The 20,477-nt window shown below is 38.0% G+C and overlaps 2 long non-coding RNA genes across 2 annotated transcripts in view; one reads left to right on the forward strand and one right to left on the reverse strand.

Annotated features, from left to right (window-relative positions):
* The window catches only part of LOC108582207, a 26,705-nt gene extending 12,489 nt beyond the window's left edge, over window positions 1-14,216 (forward strand). The window contains exon 3 of the long non-coding RNA XR_001895413.3: window positions 13,798-14,216. This is a non-coding gene — a long non-coding RNA (uncharacterized LOC108582207). The remainder of the gene's footprint in view (window positions 1-13,797) is intronic.
* LOC103877729 lies at window positions 4,535-20,081 on the reverse strand. The gene is made up of 4 exons (XR_002517384.2): window positions 19,932-20,081; window positions 18,217-19,119; window positions 16,244-16,373; window positions 4,535-5,435 (listed from the first exon to the last, which is right to left on the reverse strand). It is a non-coding gene; the product is annotated as an uncharacterized LOC103877729 (long non-coding RNA).
* Window positions 20,082-20,477: the final 396 nt, after the last annotated feature.

Raw genomic sequence — 20,477 nt, forward strand, 5'->3', positions numbered from 1 at the left:
CACCACCAAGCAGGTTTTATCACAGCAATGCAAGGTTATCATTCAAAAGCCAATTGATGTAATTTATCATATTAATAGATTAAACAATAAAATCCATATGATCATCCCAATAGATGCCACAAAACCCTTCCTTCCTTTTTTTTTTTTTCAAACAAAGTGTTCATGCTTGTCTCCCAGGCTAGGGTGCAATGGTGTGATCTCGGCTGAGTGCAACCTCTGCCTCCTAACTTCAAGCAGTTCTCCTGCCTCGGCCTCCTGAGTAGTTGGGGTCACAGGCATGTGCCACTATGCTCAGCTAAATTTTGTATTTTTAGTAGAGATGGGGTTTCACAATGTTGGCCAGGCTGGTCTCGAACTCCTGACCTCAGGTGATCTGCCTGCCTCAGTCTCCCAAAGTGCTGGGATTACAGGTGTGAGCCATAGCACCCGGCCCCCACATTTATTCCTAATAAAAACTTGGCTAAGTGCCGTGGCTCACACTTATAATCCCGGCACCTTGGGAGGCCGAGGCAGGTGGAACGCTTGAGGTCAGGAGTTTGAGACCAGCCTGGCCAACGCGGCGAAACCCCGTCTCTACTAAAATAATAAAAAATTGCTAAGCATGGTGGAGCATGCCTGTAGTCCCAGCAGCTTATAAGGCTGAGGCACGAGAATTGCTTGAACCTGGAGGCAGAAGTTGCAGTTAGCTGTGATCATGTCACTGCACTCCAGCCTGGGCCACAGAACAAAACTCTGTCTCAAAACAAAAACAAAAGCAAAAACAAAAGCAAAAACATAAACAAAAACAAAAAAACTCTCAGCACACTGAGAATAGAAGGAAACTTTCCCAAATTGATAAAGGGCTTTTACAAAAAATCTACTGCTGGTGTCAGTCATGTTGGTGATTGACAGAAAACTTTCCCTCAAAGAAGGAAAAAGTCACAGAGGTCTGCTTTTACCACTTCTACTTAACAATGTAATAGAGGTTCTAGCCAGTGAAATAAGGCAAGAAAAACATAAAATGCTTACAAATTGGAAAGAAAGAAGTAAAATTTGCAGACAAAATGATTGGCACTATAGAATATCCTAAAGAATCTAAAATAAAGCCACTAAATTAAAAAGTGAGTTTAGTAAAGTTGCAGAATAAAAGATCAATATAATCTGACAACAGATGTGAAAAAACTGAGCACTGAAGAATACAAATCATTGCTGATAAAAAGTAAAGAATAATTAAATGGAAAGCTATGCCATCTTCACAGATTGGAAGACTTAAATGTGTAATGATGTCCATTTTCCCCTAATTACTTGATGGACTTAATACAAGCCCAATCAAAATTCAGAAGGCTTCTTTGTAGAAACTGACAAGCTAATTTTAAGATTTATATGGAAATCATATAATAAGGACAGGGAATAGCCAAAATATCTTTGAAAAGAACAACAAAGTTGGAGGAGTTACATTGCCTTTACCAAGATTTATTATTAAGTTGTATTAATTATAACAATGTGGTATTGGTGTAAACACAGACATACAGGTCAATGGAACAGAACTGAGGGTCTAAAAATTGACACACACATATATAGACAACTGATTTTCAACAAACATAGCAAGAGAATTCAATTGGAGAAAGGTAATCTTTCTAATAAATGGTGCTGAAACAACTGCATAGCCATAACTAAAAAATAAATAAATAACTTCAATCCTTGCCACATACCATATACAAAATTAACTCAAAATAGATCATAGACCTAAATGTCAGAACTAAAGCTATAAAACTTCTAGAATAAAACATAGGCAAAGATTTTTAAATACACACACAACCACGATCTCTAAAAGAAGTAAATTAATCTATTGGGCTTAATAAAACTAAACACTTTTGGCTGGGCATGGTGGCTCATACCTGTAATCTCACTCTTTGGGAGGCCAAGACAGGAGGATCGTTTGAGCCCAGGAGTTTGAGATCAGTCCTGGAAACACAGAGGGACCCCACCCCCCAACTCTTCCCTCCAAATTTAAAAAGTTAGCTAGGCATGGTGGCACATACCTGTGCTCCCAGCTACTCAGGAGGCTGAGGTAGGAGGATCACTAGGGCCTGGGAGGTTGAGGCTGCAGTGAGCCATGGTTGTGCCACTGCACTCCAGCCTGGGAAACAGAAGGAGACCCTGTCTGAAACAACAACAAAAAACTTTTGTGCTCTCTACATTCACTGTTATGAAAATAGAAAGCTAAGCCACAGACTAGGAGAAAGTATTTGCAAAACATCTACTCAAAAAAAGAATTGTATTTAGAGCATATAAATAATTTTTACAACTTATCAATAAGAAAACAATCCAGGCAGGGTGTGGTGGCTCATGCCTGTAATCCCAGTGCTTTGGGAGGCCAAGGTGGATGGATCACGAGGTCAGGAGATCGAGACCATCCTGGCTAACATGGTGACACCCCGTCTCTACTAAAAAATACAAAAAATTAGCCAGGCGTGGTGGCGGGTGCCTGTAGTCCTAGCTACTCGGTAGGCTGAGGCAGGAGAATGGCATGAACCCGGGAGGCGGAGCTTGCAGTGAGCCGAGATCATGCCACTGCACTCCAGCCCGGGCAAAAGAGCGAGACTCCATCTCAAAAAAAGGAAAAGAAAGAAAAGAAAACAATTCAATTGGGGAAAATAGGCAAAAGATTTGAACAGACATTTCTTCAAAGTAGACATGCATATGGCAAATATATACATGAAAAGATACTCAACGTCATTAGCCATTAGTGAAATGCAAATCAAAGCCACAATATTATTATTACACATCCACTAGAATGGCTAAAATTGGAAAGGCTGATCATAACAAAGATTGACAAGATAAGGGCAATTGATATTTCATAACATTGCCAGCTAGAATTTAAATGGTACAATCAGTTTGGCATTTTCTTTAAAAGTGAAACCACATCTATTATATGAACCCAGTCTTTCCACCCCTGGGCATTTACTCCAGAGAAATAAAAGTATATGTCCACACTAAGACTTGTACACACAAATGTTCATAGTAGCTCCATTTGTAATAGTTAAGAGCTCCAGATGCACATCATCAAGTAAATAGATAATAAATTTTAGAATACTACTGGGCAATAATAAGGAACTATCAATACTAGCAATAGGGAGGTTGAGTGAAATAAACCAGATAAAAACAAGACATACTATGTAATTCCATTTATGTAAAATACTAGAAAATTCAAACTAATTTATAATGACAGAACACAGATCAGTTGCTGCCTGGTGAAGGGGCAAGGAGGCAAGATAAGGAAGAGATGGACACAAAGAAATTTGGGTGTCCTCCCCCTCGTGAATGTGGTGATGGCTTCAGGTGTATATGCATGTGTCAAAACTCATAAAACTGTACAATTAAAATACTTAAATATCCTTTATACTGAAGTAGAGTTGTCAAAAAAACTTATGTAGAGAAAATTTGTAAGTTAGACAGAAAGAGATAAAATTCAATTATCCTTAAAGGTAACTCAAGAGTTACAAACCAAGTAAAGCCTGGTAAAGGTCTTAGTAAAAATAAAAACACTATGATTGGTCACAATACAGTGAGTCAGAAAAATGATAACAAACATATATTTCTTTATTCTATCAGGTCAGCCTGCAAAATCTCATTTCCTGCTGGGCGTCATGATGTCTCTTTCCTTTCTTCCCTCTTCTGCAAGTTCTCACTTTTTGTGTGTGTTTGGCCAGTGTCTAGAAGATGGGTCCACCTTTATGCCTGTGCCCAAGCAGCCCTAAATTTGGCTCCATCCCTGAGGGTGGAGGATGACTCTGAATCCTCATCCATATTCTTCAGAGTGAGAACTCCTAAAAGATAAACAAGCTTCTCTTGCTGATACCAGTTACTTCTCTCAGTAAGAATAAGGGGGTGGGGCATACAAAGAACCCTGTCCTGCCACACAATAAGTGCTCAAATGTGTTTTACTACAAATTCTAAGCACTAATGAGTTAAAAGAAGGAGGAAAGTAAGTGATGGTGGTGGAATTTGAACTGAGCCTTAGTGAATACACAGAATTTAGATTCTAAACAGAGAGGATAGGGCAAATGAAGAAAACAAGATAGGAAAAGACACAGCAGTAGCAGAAAGCAATTTGTTTAAAGGACAGTACGGAGACCTAAACTTACTAGAGTGAAAGAGTTCTATTAGACAAGTGGGAGACAGGCTGGGTGCGGTGACTCAAGCCTGGAATCCCAACACTTTGGGAGGCCGAGGTGGGTGGATCACTTGAGATCAGGAGTTTGAGACCAGCCTGGCCAACATGGTGAAACCTAGTCTCCACCAAAAATACAAAAAATTAGCCCAGGTGGTGGCTGAGGCAGGAGAATCGCTTGAACCCAGGAGACAGAGGTTACAGTGAGCTGAGATCACGCTGCTGCATTCCAGGCTGGGTGACAGAGTGAGGCTCCATCAAAAAAAAAAAAAAAAAAAGAAAAGAAAGAAAAAACAAAAGTTTGGGCAGCTAGGATGGGTCAGATTATTGAGAGCCCTTGAAAATCAGCATGAGAATTTAGATTTAATAGAATAAAATACAGAAAGCTATCAGATTTTAAGTAAAGGGAGCATATAACTGCAGGGGAATTTATGCAAGTATCTTGTTCTGAAAGCCAGTAAGAACAGAAGTTTGTGTTGGGCATGGTTAGTAGGGAAAAATCTCTCCCAACAACTAAAAAGTCATGTCAAAGGCTATGATCTATTGGGAATGAGTCATCCATAATATAAGGTCTATCAGCATGTACTATTTGTCTAGTCCTGGCAAATATTATTCCAATTTCTATTGTACAAAGAAAGAAACTCAAACATCTCAAATTGCTACTAATATACAGACATATATGCAAGTTCCTGTTTCCGGTTCCACCTAATTTACCTTGGCACCATTTCCACAGAAGTCAAATATTTGGTGCTTTGAAACAAATGTAGAACAGATTGCAGGGTGTGGCCTGTACAACTCAATTTCCACAGTTTGACTTTTCCGTGTAATTTTCAGATATAAATTACTTCCCTACCAGGGCAACAGTGGAGGCAGGGAATAGAGTCAAAAGCATTGGCTAGGAATCAGAAGTCTAATTGTGTGACTATAGGCAAGCCATTAGCTTTTCTGAGTCTCAGATCTCTCTTCTAGAAAATTGGGGCTAAAGTCAAAACTTTATAGTGTTTCTTTGAGAAGGCAATCAGATACTACATAAAAAGATTGTCTACTTATGTTATATAAATAATTAAACAGCAAAATTGCAAGCTGTTACAGTCAAGAGATGTTTGATGACGCAACAAGAATTATTTGATGGCAAACCAATGACTTCTACACAAAGGAGACATTTTTAGATAGTACCTTCGCTGGAAACTGTTTTCTTCTCACTAAAAGTCAGCAAGACTGGAACAGCCTCCCAAGCTGTGGTTGGAAGATTGAAAGCGCCTTCTAGAGGAGACACTGAGAACTAAGAAGGAGAAAATAGATTTCTGAGAATACTATACAATCACAGCTGATTTGTTATAGATCATACATTAAGACAAACCTCCTGAATCTTCAGCGTTTTTTATTGATACATGTAGTATAAAATTAGAAACAGGAACATAAGTACCATTATGAAAACTATACTCAAGTGTGGATACTGATCAACTGACACAGAAAAAATAAGAGTATGCTGTAATTGGTATGGAAGTTCATTGCTATCTAAATACATGTGGAATGTGAAATGGTATGGAATACATAAGAGGATCAGTGAATGACATTCAACCAGAATCATTACATATAGCATCTAAACATGACCTACTTTTGTTTATTTCTCACTGATTCCCTAGAACAATGCTGTCCAATAGAAATGTGTTAGCTATATACGCAATTTGAATTTTCTAGAAGTCCCATTTTAAAAAGTTAAACAAGGGCAGAGCAAGATGGCCGAATAGGAAGAGCTCCAGTCTCCAACTCCCAGCGCGAGCGACACAGAAGACCGGTGATTTCTGCATTTTCAACTGAGCCTCTGTTGCTGACACCTAGGCAAACAGGGTCTGGAGTGGACCTAAAGCAATCTCCAACAGACCTACAGCTGAGGGTCCTGACTGTTAGAAGGAAAAGAAGGACACCTACACCAAAACCCCATCAGTACGTCACCATCATCATCAAAGACCAGCGGCAGATAAAACCACAAAGATGGGGAAAAAGCAGGGCAGAAAAGCTGGAAATTCAAAAAATAAGACCGCATCTCCCCCGGCAAAGGAGCGCAGCTCATCGCCAGCAACGGATCAAAGCTTGATGGAGAATGACTTTGACGAGATGAGAGAAGAAGGCTTCAGTCCATCAAACTTCTCAGAGCTAAAGGAGGAATTACGTACCCAGCGCAAAGAAACTAAAAATCTTGAAAAAAAAGTGGAAGAATTGATGGCTAGAGTAATTAATGCAGAGAAGGTCATAAACGAAATGAAAGAGATGAAAACCATGACACGAGAAATACGTGACAAATGCACAAGCTTCAGTAACCGACTCGATCAACTGGAAGAAAGAGTATCAGCAATTGAGGATCAAATGAACGAAATGAAGCAAGAAGAGAAACCAAAAGAAAAAAGAAGAAAAAGAAATGAACAAAGCCTGAGAGAAGTATGGGATTATGTAAAAAGACCAAATCTACGTCTGATTGGGGTGCCTGAAAGTGAGGGGGAAAATGGAACCAAGTTGGAAAACACTCTTCAGGATATCATCCAGGAGAACTTCCCCAACCTAGTAGGGCAGGCCAACATTCAAATCCAGGAAATACAGAGAACGCCACAAAGATACTCCTCGAGAAGAGCAACTCCAAGACACATAATTGCCAGATTCACCAAAGTTGAAATGAAGGAAAAAATCTTAAGGGCAGCCAGAGAGAAAGGTCGGGTTACCCACAAAGGGAAGCCCATCAGACTAACAGCAGATCTCTCGGCAGAAACTCTACAAGCCAGAAGAGAGTGGGGGCCGATATTCAACATTCTTAAAGAAAAGAATTTTAAACCCAGAATTTCATATCCAGCCAAACTAAGTTCCATAAGTGAAGGAGAAATAAAATCCTTTACAGATAAGTAAATGCTTAGAGATTTTGTCACCACTAGGCCTGCCTTACAAGAGACCCTGAAGGAAGCACTAAACATAGAAAGGAACAACCGGTACCAGCCATTGCAAAAACATGCCAAAATGTAAAGACCATTTAGGCTAGGAAGAAACTGCATCAACTAACGAGCAAAATAACCAGTTAATATCATAATGGAAGGATCAAGTTCACACATAACAATATTAACCTTAAATGTAAATGGACTAAATGCTCCAATTAAAAGACACAGACTGGCAAACTGGATAAAGAGTCAAGACCCATCAGTCTGCTGTATTCAGGAGACCCATCTCACACGCAGAGACATACATAGGCTCAAAATAAAGGGATGGAGGAAGATTTACCAAGCAAATGGAGAACAAAAAAAGGCAGGGGTTGCAATACTAGTCTCTGATAAAACAGACTTTAAACCATCAAAGATCAAAAGGGACAAAGAAGGCCATTACATAATGGTAAAAGGATCAATTCAACAGGAAGAGCTAACTATCCTAAATATAGATGCACCCAATACAGGAGCACCCAGATTCATAAAGCAAATCCTTAGAGACTTACAAAGAGACTTAGACTCCCATACAATAATAATGGGAGACTTCAACACTCCACTGTCAACATTAGACAGATCAACGAGACAGAAAGTTAACAAGGATATCCAGGAATTGAACTCATCTCTGCAGCAAGCAGACCTAATAGACATCTATAGAACTCTCCACCCCAAATCAACAGAATATACATTCTTCTCAGCACCACGTCGCACTTACTCCAAAATTGACCACATAATTGGAAGTAAAGCACTCCTCAGCAAATGTACAAGAACAGAAATTATAACAAACTGTCTCTCAGACCACAGTGCAATCAAACTAGAACTCAGGACTAAGAAACTCAATCAAAACCGCTCAACTACATGGAAACTGAACAACCTGCTCCTGAATGACTACTGGGTACATAATGAAATGAAGGCAGAAATAAAGATGTTCTTTGAAACCAATGAGAACAAAGATACAACATACCAGAATCTCTGGGACACATTTAAAGCAGTGTGTAGAGGGAAATTTATAGCACTAAATGCCCACAAGAGAAAGCAGGAAAGATCTAAAATTGACACTCTAACATCACAATTAAAAGAACTAGAGAAGCAAGAGCAAACGCATTCAAAAGCTAGCAGAAGGCAAGAAATAACTAAGATCAGAGCAGAACTGAAGGAGATAGAGACACAAGAAACCCTCCAAAAAATCAATGAATCCAGGAGTTGGTTTTTTGAAAAGATCAACAAAATTGACAGACCGCTAGAAAGACTAATAAAGAAGAAAAGAGAGCAGAATCAAATAGACGCAATAAAAAATAAAGGGGATATCACCACCGACCCCACAGAAATACAAACTACCATCAGAGAATACTATAAACACCTCTACGCAAATAAACTAGAAAACCTAGAAGAAATGGATAATTTCCTGGACACTTACACTCTCCCAAGACTAAACCAGGAAGAAGTTGAATCCCTGAATAGACCAATAGCAGGCTCTGAAATTGAGGCAATAATTAATAGCCTACCAACCAAAAAAAGTCCAGGACCAGATGGATTCACAGCTGAATTCTACCAGAGGCACAAGGAGGAGCTGGTACCATTCCTTCTGAAACTGTTCCAATCAATAGAAAAAGAGGGAATCCTCCCTAACTCATTTTATGAGGCCAACATCATCCTGATACCAAAGCCTGGCAGAGACACAACAAAAAAAGAGAATTTTAGACCAATATCCCTGATGAACATCGATGCAAAAATCCTCAATAAAATACTGGCAAACTGGATTCAGCAGCACATCAAAAAGCTTATCCACCATGATCAAGTGGGCTTCATCCCTGGGATGCAAGGTTGGTTCAACATTTGCAAATCAATAAACATAATCCAGCATATAAACAGAACCAAAGACAAGAACCACATGATTATCTCAATAGATGCAGAAAAGGCTTTTGACAAAATTCAACAGCCCTTCATGCTAAAAACGCTCAATAAATTCGGTATTGATGGAACGTACCTCAAAATAATAAGAGCTATTTATGACAAACCCACAGCCAATATCATACTGAATGGGCAAAAACGGGAAAAATTCCCTTTGAAAACTGGCACAAGACAGGGATGCCCTCTCTCACCACTCCTATTCAACATAGTGTTGGAAGTTCTGGCTAGAGCAATCAGGCAAGAGAAAGAAATCAAGGGTATTCAATTGGGAAAAGAAGAAGTCAAATTGTCCCTGTTTGCAGATGACATGATTGTATATTTAGAAAATCCCATTGTCTCAGCCCAAAATCTCCTTAAGCTGATAAGCAACTTCAGCAAAGTCTCAGGATACAAAATTAATGTGCAAAAATCACAAGCATTCTTATACACCAGTAACAGACAAACAGAGAGCCAAATCATGAATGAACTTCCATTCATAATTGCTTCAAAGAGAATAAAATACCTAGGAATCCAACTTACAAGGGATGTAAAGGACCTCTTCAAGGAGAACTACAAACCACTGCTCAGTGAAATAAAAGAGGACACAAACAAATGGAAGAACATAACATGCTCATGGATAGGAAGAATCAATATCATGAAAATGGCCATACTGCCCAAGGTAATTTATAGATTCAATGCCATCCCCATCAAGCTACCAATGAGTTTCTTCACAGAATTGGAAAAAACTGCTTTAAAGTTCATATGGAACCAAAAAAGAGCCCGCATCTCCAAGACAATCCTAAGTCAAAAGAACAAAGCTGGAGGCATCACGCTACCTGACTTCAAACTATACTACAAGGCTACAGTAACCAAAACAGCATGGTACTGGTACCAAAACAGAGATATAGACCAATGGAACAGAACAGAGTCCTCAGAAATAATACCACACATCTACAGCTGTCTGATCTTTGACAAACCTGAGAGAAACAAGAAATGGGGAAAGGATTCCCTATTTAATAAATGGTGCTGGGAAAATTGGCTAGCCATAAGTAGAAAGCTGAAACTGGATCCTTTCCTTACTCCTTATACGATAATTAATTCAAGATGGATTAGAGACTTAAATGTTAGACCTAATACCATAAAAACCCTAGAGGAAAACCTAGGTAGTACCATTCAGGATATAGGCATGGGCAAAGACTTCATGTCTAAAACACCAAAAGCAACGGCATCAAAAGCTAAAATTGACAAATGGGATCTAATTAAACTAAAGAGCTTCTGCACAGCAAAAGAAACTACCATCAGAGTGAACAGGCAACCTACAGAATGGGAGAAAATTTTTGCAATCTACTCATCTGACAAAGGGCTAATATCTAGAACCTACAAAGAACTCAAACAAATTTACAAGAAAAAAACAAACAGCCCCATCAAAAAGTGGGCAAAGGATATGAACAGACATTTCTCAAAAGAAGACATTCATACAGCCAACAGACACATGAAAAAATGCTCATCATCACTGGCCATCAGAGAAATGCAAATCAAAACCACAATGAGATACCATCTCACACCAGTTAGAATGGCGATCATTAAAAAGTCAGGAAACAACAGGTGCTGGAGAGGATATGGAGAAATAGGAACACTTTTACACTGTTGGTGGGATTGTAAACTAGTTCAACCATTATGGAAAACAGTATGGCAATTCCTCAAGGATCTAGAACTAGATGTACCATATGACCCAGCCATCCCATTACTGGGTATATACCCAAAGGATTATAAATCATGCTGCGATAAAGACACATGCACACGTATGTTTATTGCGGGACTATTCACAATAGCAAAGACTTGGAATCAACCCAAATGTCCATCAGTGACAGACTGGATTAAGAAAATGTGGCACATATACACCATGGAATACTATGCAGCCATAAAAAAGGATGAGTTTGTGTCCTTTGTAGGGACATGGATGCAGCTGGAAACCATTATTCTTAGCAAACTATCACAAGAACAGAAAACCAAACACCGCATGTTCTCACTCATAGGTGGGAACTGAACAATGAGATCACTTGGACTCGGGAAGGGGAACATCACACACCGGGGCCTGTCATGGGGAGGGGGGAGTGGGGAGGGATTGCATTGGGAGTTATACCTGATGTAAATGATGAGTTGATGGGTGCTGACGAGTTGATGGGTGCAGCACACCAACATGGCACAAGTATACATATGTAACAAACCTGCACGTTATGCACATGTACCCTAGAACTTAAAGTATAATAATAATAATAAATTAATTTAAAAAAAAAGTTAAACAAAATAGGTGATCTTAATTTTAATAATATGTTCTACTTAACCAAATCTATGCAAATTATCATTTCAACTCATTATCAATATAAAAATTATTAATGAGATATTTTACAGTCTTTATTTCACATAGAGTCTTTGAAATCTGAAGTGTATTTTACATTTACTGCACATTCCAATGCAGACTAGGCACATTTAAAGACAGCCACAGCTCTAGAAAGTAGGGATTGGAAATTAACACCAGAGTCACACTATATATTTGCAGATTATTTTCTATATACCATTTCTAAAGAAAAGCAAAGCTTCAACTTGCATTTAGTATTTAAAATATTTCTGCCCAAGCTCTCTTGGAACTTCTGCAGAAGAGAGAAAGAATAATGATGGCTATCTGAAAGACCTTAGTTTTTGTTTGCAATCAGAGGTTGAGATATTTTTTGGGACATCTGAGAATTTTATCACCATTTCAAATGAATGTGAAGTCTTCAATTAAAAAGTATAAGCCAGAAGCCATCATTAAGCTCCTATACTAGTCATGCTTTTATCGCTTCTCATAATTATCTTAAATACATTTACTATTCATGACACACAAAATAATTAAACATTGCATTTAAATGGATAAGAAAATAATATGACTTCAGGAAGGCCCTTATCCCTTTAGACAGAGCTATAGGAAAACACAGTTGTAGTTAGGTAAAGGACCAGAGCATATTATCTGTGCAAATGTGTAACATCCATGCCCTGGTCGTGAACTTTTAGTAGCATCCCTAGTCATGGTAGCAAAATAAAAATTGCTCCCACGCATTTCCAAACTCCCCTTAGTGGGAATGATACCACCCTCCCAGTTTGAGATGCACTGCTTGAGACTTTTGTTAAAATTTGATCAGTTAACAAGACACCTGTGGTTGTAAACATTCTGTTTTCTGTAGTTTCTCTTACCAGCAAAAAGGAGAAGATTATAACATCAATATAAAAACAAAAACAATAAAACCCACATAAACTCAAAAGTCTTTCCATATTCAAGTGACTTTGCTTCACATTTTTTTTTCATTTAAAGCTAACATCACCTTAAAGGATGTCTCACACTTCTGAATTTATATTACCTGACCTCCAAAAGGGATCCTATCTATTATTAAAAAGTCAAAACATAACAGATGCGGTGAGGTCGCAGAGAAAAGGGAATACTTATACAATGGTAGGGTGGATAAGAAAATGGAATACCACGGAAGACCATGGAATACTACGTAGCCATAAGAAAGAATGAGATCATGTTCTTTGCAGCAACATGGATAGAGCTGGAGGCCATTATCCTAAGCTAATTAATACAGAAACAGAAAACCAATTACTGTATGTTCTTACCCATAAATGGCAGCTAAACATTGAGTACACATGAACACAAAGAAAGAACACCAGGGGCTACTTGAGGGTGGAGGGTGGAAGGAGAATGAGGACTGAAAAATTACCTATCAGGTACTATGCTTATTTATTAGTTGGGTGTTGAAATAATCTGTGCACCAAACCCCTGAGACATACAATTTACCTGTATAACAAACCTGCGCATGTACCCACTGAAACAGAAAGTTAAAAAAACGAACACAAAAGGGGTCTTATATTGTTCTACTTCCACATTCTCACATTTGTTCCCTCTTCTGCACTATCTTACCTCAAATTTACACGTTAATGAGTTCTATTGTTTGTGTGTGTGTGCGTGTTAATAGTTGAACCATTGATACAATTTGACCTATTTGGAATGGATGTGAAGGACTTTTTCTTTATTTTAATTAAAGCACATGTTTCTCAATTAGGACCTAGGGAATATAGGTTGAGACTTAGTACATAGTCGTTAGAATGACAACTGAAATTGAAATTAAATAAATATGTATCGGTTCATGATGGTTGACCTCATTTACCCCATTATAATCAGTGCCCTCCACTACAGAACAGCAAACTCACTCCTAGCATTGACATCTACTAGTTGTATGTTCGAGACTGCAGAAGAAGCAATATAGAGTTAATGACTGTCATAATGACTGAGATGCATGATGACATCAGTAATTTTTTAGTAGATCTCTTTTTGGACACAAAAATCACCACCAATATGACTATGTGTCTTTAAAACTATATTTATGTATATACATATATATACATATTTAGGTATATAGCACAACCAAACCTCTATTGTGAGTATAAACCTTTATAGGTACTCCAGAGCAATGGTTAGCAAACTATGGCCCATGAGCTAAATCCAGCCTCACATCTGCTTTTGTAAATAAAGTTTTAATAGAACACAGACATGCTAATTCATTACTATATTGTCTATGGCTGTTTTAATGCTATATAGCAGCAGAGTCAAGTGGTTATGACAAAGACTGTATGACATGCAAAATCTAAAATACTTACTCTCTGTCTCTACAGAAAATGTTTGCTGACTCCTGATATAGATTGTAAATGAAAGGTCAGCAGAATACATGTGCATTTTTTTTCTTTTTTTATTGCTAGAATCGGTTGTATGAAATGGGATCAAGGAGCTGCTAATTGTTGGGACCAACGTCTCCTCCCTACAGAGCTAGAAATCTTGGCACTGTGTCATGTCAAAGGTGAAAAACAACAAATGAAGTTCATTTTGATGAGGTTTAAGAAATGTATTTTCTAGCGCATTTTGAGGTGTATCTAATCTTTGGGTTGTAGAAAATGACAACGTGTTTCAAAACAGTTGAAAAGAACGTTTTAATCTGTTATGTTCATTAGTATTTTATAATAATTTCAGAACTATCATCTAATAAAGTATCATAAAAGACTATATTGAATTGTAGTAAAAAGTTTTGAGTCCATCTGTTAACATTTATTTGTCTAGTTATTGTGGATTTCATGCTCATAAAACTATTGGTAAAACATATGATCATTTAAGTCATATTGCCTCATAAATTTTGGCCAGCTTATTTTTCGTAGACCCATGTTGGGGTTTACTCCTTCAGCTGATTTTGGTTTTCATGGACATTAAAAGAGATGCTACAGAGTTTCTCTATAATTTGCCGTTTAATGAGTGTCTTCATCACGAATGATGGAAAAGTGTATAAGGAAGTTAGTATGTTCGCTTTGAACCATGACTAAGTACCTGGTACTGGACTTGCCTTCCTGTCACAAACGAGTAAGAAACTAGAAAAACTACTTAAAGCAACTGTTTTCAGGCAATGATAAACAGGCAGCACGTGACTGATCCATGAGCGCAAAACACGCAGGTGAACTCCATAATCAGGAAGGAGACACTTAAGTAAAGTGGTGGCCTTGCTGAGTTGAGGAGGAAATTATCAGAGTTCAAGGTTGTTGGAATGGCTGAAATTTTGTAGGCTAGAATATCTGAGCGCTCTCTCTCTCTCTCTCTCTGTGTGTGTGTGTGTGTGTGTGTGTGTGTGAAAGAGAGAGAGAGGAAGAGACAGAGAGGAGAGCGAAAGACACAGAGAAGCGGGGGGGAGAGAGAGAGAGAGGGAGAGAGACGGAGACAGAGAAGGGGGTAATACTGAAAGCTTGTATGGAAATTCACTGAGGATACACATGTGCCAGGCGAGACCTTGCAAGACTTAGCAGAGCTTGCCTGCTGTAGGGGAAAGGCTGAAGAGTGATACTAAGGGTGAGGCAGTGCTGGAAGACATTAGATTTCCAACCTAGCAGTGGAGTAACTTCACTAATACCTTGAGCACTTAATTGAGAATCCAGAACCAAGCCTTAGGAGAAAGACCCATACAAAAGAGTAAGGGGAATATGCTAGGACTAAATTTAAAACCAAATAAGACTTATACTGAAAATGAATAATACCAAATTTCACATGACCCAAAGAATCCACCACTAATTAAGCTGCATGCCACACAAAACATAATATAATTTAAATAAGCCAACACAATCCAGATTCCCTATAAATATCACTACAAATGTCCAGTATACAATTAAGTTTTATCAGATATCCACAGAGATAGAAAGATGTGAACCATAAGAGAAAAGGCAGTCTATTAAAAAAAATGTCTGTGAGATGATCCAGATGTTGGGATTAGCAGAAAAAAAATTTAACCTAGCTTTTGTACTTTCAAGGACTTAAAGGAATAGAGTCATAATAAATGGGATATCAGCATATAAATGAAAACTTTTTAAAAAAAAAGACATATTTCAAGAACTAAGAAGTACAGAATTTGAATTTAAAAATTCACAATATGGGCTTATCAGTAGACTGGACACTGCAAAAACAACAAAAAAGTTAACTTGATGATAGATCAATAAAAGTATTCAGTCTAAAGCTCAGGAAAAAAGTGAACTGAGTCTTGGTACATATCAATATGGAGTGGTCTTACATACATATAATTGGAGTCCCAGAAAGGGAGCAGAAGCATAATTGCACAGAAAAAATATTTAAGACAATAATGGCTGAAAATATCCCAAGTTATCATAAAGCAAATGGACAAATCTAGGAAACTCAGTGAATACCAAATAGGCTAATTACAGAGAAAATCACACCTAGACACATTATGGTCAAACTGCAAATAACCAAGTATTGGGAAAGAAAAGTTTTACAGGCAGTCTGAGAAACATAATACATTATGCATGGACAAAAATAATAAAGTGATAGCTGACTTCTCATCAAAAACAGGTTAAAATCATCAGAGGGCTTAAAGTGCTGATGATGTATAAAAACTGCTAATCCAGAATCCTATATCTAGAAGAAAATCCTTCAAAACCGAAGACAGAATCGATATTTTCAGATAAATAAAAACAGAAAATTCAACACCAATAGACCTCCACTGTAAGCAATGCTAGAAAAAATTCTTTAGGATGAAAGATGACATACCAGATGGAAACTGAAATCTGTAATGTTTTAGTTATCCTTTTGATATAATAGATTTAGTAATTTAAAATAATAATCATTTATTATTTCTCGCTATTCTATAGCTTTGCTTACCTGGATGATTCTCCTGCTCTGGATATTATTGGCTGGGGTCACTCAGGTGGCTGCACTCAGCTGGGTGTTTAGCCAGGGCTGGAACTTCCAAACTAGCTTCATTCACATGTCCGGTAGTTCAGCTGTGTGGCTGAAATGGTTGGGATGGTTGGCTGAAATGTTTTTCATTCTTTAGTAATCTACTCTAAACTTATTTATTTGTTGGCCAGATTTCTAGAGGATAAAAGTAAAGGTGTATGGCTTCTTAGGGGCTAGGCCTAGAATTGTTATGACATCACTTTCACCATGTTTTGTTCATCAAAGCAAGTTAAAAAACCAGCCCAGATTCAAGGGGTGGGAACATAGATTCTGTTTCTTTTTTTCTTTTCTTTCTTTTTTTTTTTTTTTTTGAGACAGAGTCTCACTCTGTCACCCACGCTGGAGTGTAATGGTGTGATCTCGGCTCACTGCAACCTCTGCTTCTCAAGTTCAAGCGATTCTCCTGCCTCAGTCTCCCAAGAAGCTGGGATTACAGGTATGTGCCACCACGCCCAGCTAATTTGTGTGTGTGTGTGTGTGTGTGTGTGTGTGTATTTTTAGTAGAGACAGGGTTTCACCATGTTGTCCAGGCTGATCTTGAATTCCTGACCTTGTGATCCACCTGCCTTGACCTCCCAAAGTGCTGGGATTACAGACATGAACCACCATGCCCGGCTGATTCTATTTCTTAAAGGTAGAAGCAACATGCACATACAAGAATGTGAATACTTTTTGACAGTTATTTTTAAAGATAATTCACCACAAACAGGAAGAAATGAAAAGAACTGGAAATAGTAAAATGTAGGGAAATACATAAAAGGTAATATATATTTTTCTTCTCTTAATTTCTTTGAAATACATATGACTAAGGCAAAAATAACAATGTGCATAGATGTTATATATATGACAACAAAGCACAAAGGACTTGGGGAGGTGGTAAGTAGAACTTTACTACTGCAAGGCTGTTTTATTTTACATGAAGTATCATAATTTTAACTCTAAGGCTGTGATAAATTAAGAATGTATGTGATAATTCTCAGAAACACTGTAAAGCAATAATGCAAAAAGATATAATTAAAGCCAACAGAGGGATTAAGATGAAATACAAAAACATTAATTAACCCAAAAGAAAGCAGAAAGTGGAGAACAAAGGAATACAAAACTAATGGGACAAATCAAAAACAAATAGCAAAATGATAGACTTAAACTCAACTATCTGTTGTCTGTAACAGAAGCACATTAAATTAAAAAACACAAGTTGAAAGTAAAAGGATGGATAAAGATATAACAGTAAACAGTAAGCCAGGAAGGCTGTAGTGGCTATACTAATATCGAATGAATTAGACTTCAAGATAAGGAGTATTATCAGCGATGAAGACATTTCATAATGATAAAATGGTCAATTCATCAAGAAGACACAAGAACCACAAATGTTTATATGCCCAATAACAGAGATTCAAAAATGCAAAAGAAAAGCTGACAAAACTAAAGAAAGTGGCAAATTCACAACCACAGTTTGAGTTTTACACTCCTATCTCAATAATTAATAGTAACACTACACACAAAACAATCAATACAATATAGAAGATCCGAAGAAAACTATTAACCACCTTAATCACATTGACGTTGATGGACACAATGCTCAGTAACTACAGAATACTTATTCTTGTCTACTGCTCATAGAACATTTACCAAGATAGACTATATTATGGGCACAGTAAGTCTCAAAAAACTTTAAAGTGTCAAAATTTCAGTTTGTTTTCTAACCATGGCAGAAATAAACTGGTAATCTCCAACAAGAGTAGTCATAAAAAAGAGAGAAGATGCAAATGATCAACATCTGTGTTTCATTTATCTATTCCTATGTAAGAAATCAGTGCAAACTTCAGTGACTTAAAATAACAACTGTTTTTATTGCTCATAATTTTGTGAGTATAGGGCTGAGAACAGCTCACCTCTGCTCCGTGTGTTGTCAACTGGTCTCGCTCATGTAGTTGCATTTGGCAAGTGCCTGATTTAGGATACACAGTCTGAGATGAATTTCTTCACATGTCCAAAACCAAGGTGCTGACTGTTGGTTCCATGTGGCCTCTCTTTCCCTGTGGTCTTTCACACTCCAAGGGCTCTTTCTTCACCTGGCCACTCTCTCCAGCAGGATAGGCTGGTCTTCTTTTTGTAGCTACTCAGAGCACGGAAACATGAAAAAAAAAAAAAGAAGAAAAAACTGTGTCTTTGAGGATACAGTCCCTGGTGTGGAATTCTAGCCCATGTATTTTAGTTTTCTCTATATTATTTTCTGAGATATTTTTGTTTTTATGCTTTCATACCACATTCCTTTTTTATTCTTGTTAGCTGTGATATAGGATAGTCTATTTATGATGAAGTCTCTTCAACTGTTTGGCTGTGTGAAGTTTGTCCTTTAACAGATTGTACAGGAAGCGTTCATGGAAATAATATTCCTTAAATGACAGTTTGCAACTTTAAAAACAACATAATTCATCACCATATTAAGTTGCTCTTTAGTACAAAGCAATTGTTAAGAACATCTTTTTCTTAGGACATGCTTTCTTATAGATTGAAATCTAGAAAAGTCTTTTGCATGCTTTATGTTTTCATATTTGTCACGTCTTTTTTTTTTTTTTTTTTTTTAGACGTGGTCTTGCTATGTTGTCCAGGATGGCATCGAGCTTTTGAACTTTTGAGCTCAGCGAGCTTCCTGCCTCAGCCTCCGGAGTAGCTAGGACTACAGGTGCTTGCCACTGCAACTTCCCTCCTTCCTTCTTGTTTATGCTATTGGATGTGATCTAGTTGATTTTTTAAAATCTCTTCTCTCCAACATTTTCCGTCAGAATTGTCGCCTGGGAAAGAAAAAAGGTAGGTAGGGCACATTAAGTTATTCCCATTGTTTCCTACTGCTCCTTAGAGGTGTTTGAGAACTTCAAGGAAAATCAGAAAGTTCTTCCTCACTTTCGGGAGAACATAAACTTTTAGCCATGTAAAATAATTTCTGGGCTGGTTTTGGTGAATTTATACCTCAAGCCAATGGGAGAAAAGTAGCCAGACTAAGCCTCTAGTCAAGAAAATAATGATTATGTATGTTATTTTGTGTGTGCTCTCCTGAACTATGCATAATTTATGTTAGCCCTGCCTGTAGAGTTAGAGCACAAGCTTGAGTGAGGACTCAAGAACTAATGACAGAAAGAGCAGCAGAAAGAACTTATCTTGTAAGTCCTTAACTACTGCATATTGTTTATGAAGACAACATAGAATCAACTATTTGTAGCATTTTAAGGAATCCATGTACAATTTTTTTTTTTTTTAAAGACAGGGTCTCATTCTGTCGCCCAGGCTGAAGTGCTGTAGCGTGATCACAGTTCACTGCAGCCTCCTCCTCCCCGGGCTCAGGTGATCCTCCCACCTCATCCTCTCGAGTAGCTGGGACTAGAGGCATGCACCACCACCCCAGCTTATTTTTTAAAATTTTTTTTGTAGGGACGGGGTTTCATCATGTTGCCTAGGCTGGTTTTGAACTCCTGAACTCAAACGATCCGCCTGCCTTGCCCTCCCAAAGTGCTGGGATTATAGGCATGAACCACCGTGCCCAGCCTCAAACTCTTACTAGACCCTTTAATTTCCCCTCTGATACTCTGATTCTACCCAAATTGTTCACCTTCACAGAGGAAACTCAGTGATTCGTGGGGGAGCTTATTATTTGTGCATCCTCATTTGTGGACAAAATTCTTTCTTGCTGTGACTTGAAAGCAGCCTCCCTTTAGCTTTCACTTATTAGTCCTAGTTCTGTTCTCTGCTGCTAAGAAAAAAGGTCTCATTCTTCTTTCACGGATCAGCCCTCCAAATATTGGAGAAGCACACTGCGTTTCCTTAACCGTCTTACTTTTGACCCATATTTCATTTGTTTGTCTCAACGTCCCTCATGCAAGTTGAACCAGACGGGTCCGCAGAACAATTTTTGCTGAGAAGGCAAAAGAAATTCTCGCCCAAATTGTGGAGAAGGGAGTCGAACCAATTAAACCCAAAGCTAAAACTGTAATAGAAAAGAACTTTCAAGCTCGCAATGAACAGGATATGCATGGATTTGTCTCGTCACAGCCACTAGCCACGCCTCCACTCGTGCAGTGCGCCTGCGAGCCGAGCAGAAACCAATGGCCCATCGTAGTGAATTTCTCGGGTAAAGTGACATTCTGCGCTTTTGAAT

Source organism: Papio anubis, chromosome 1 (assembly GCF_008728515.1).
Source record: "Papio anubis isolate 15944 chromosome 1, Panubis1.0, whole genome shotgun sequence".
Lineage (NCBI taxonomy): Eukaryota > Metazoa > Chordata > Mammalia > Primates > Cercopithecidae > Papio > Papio anubis.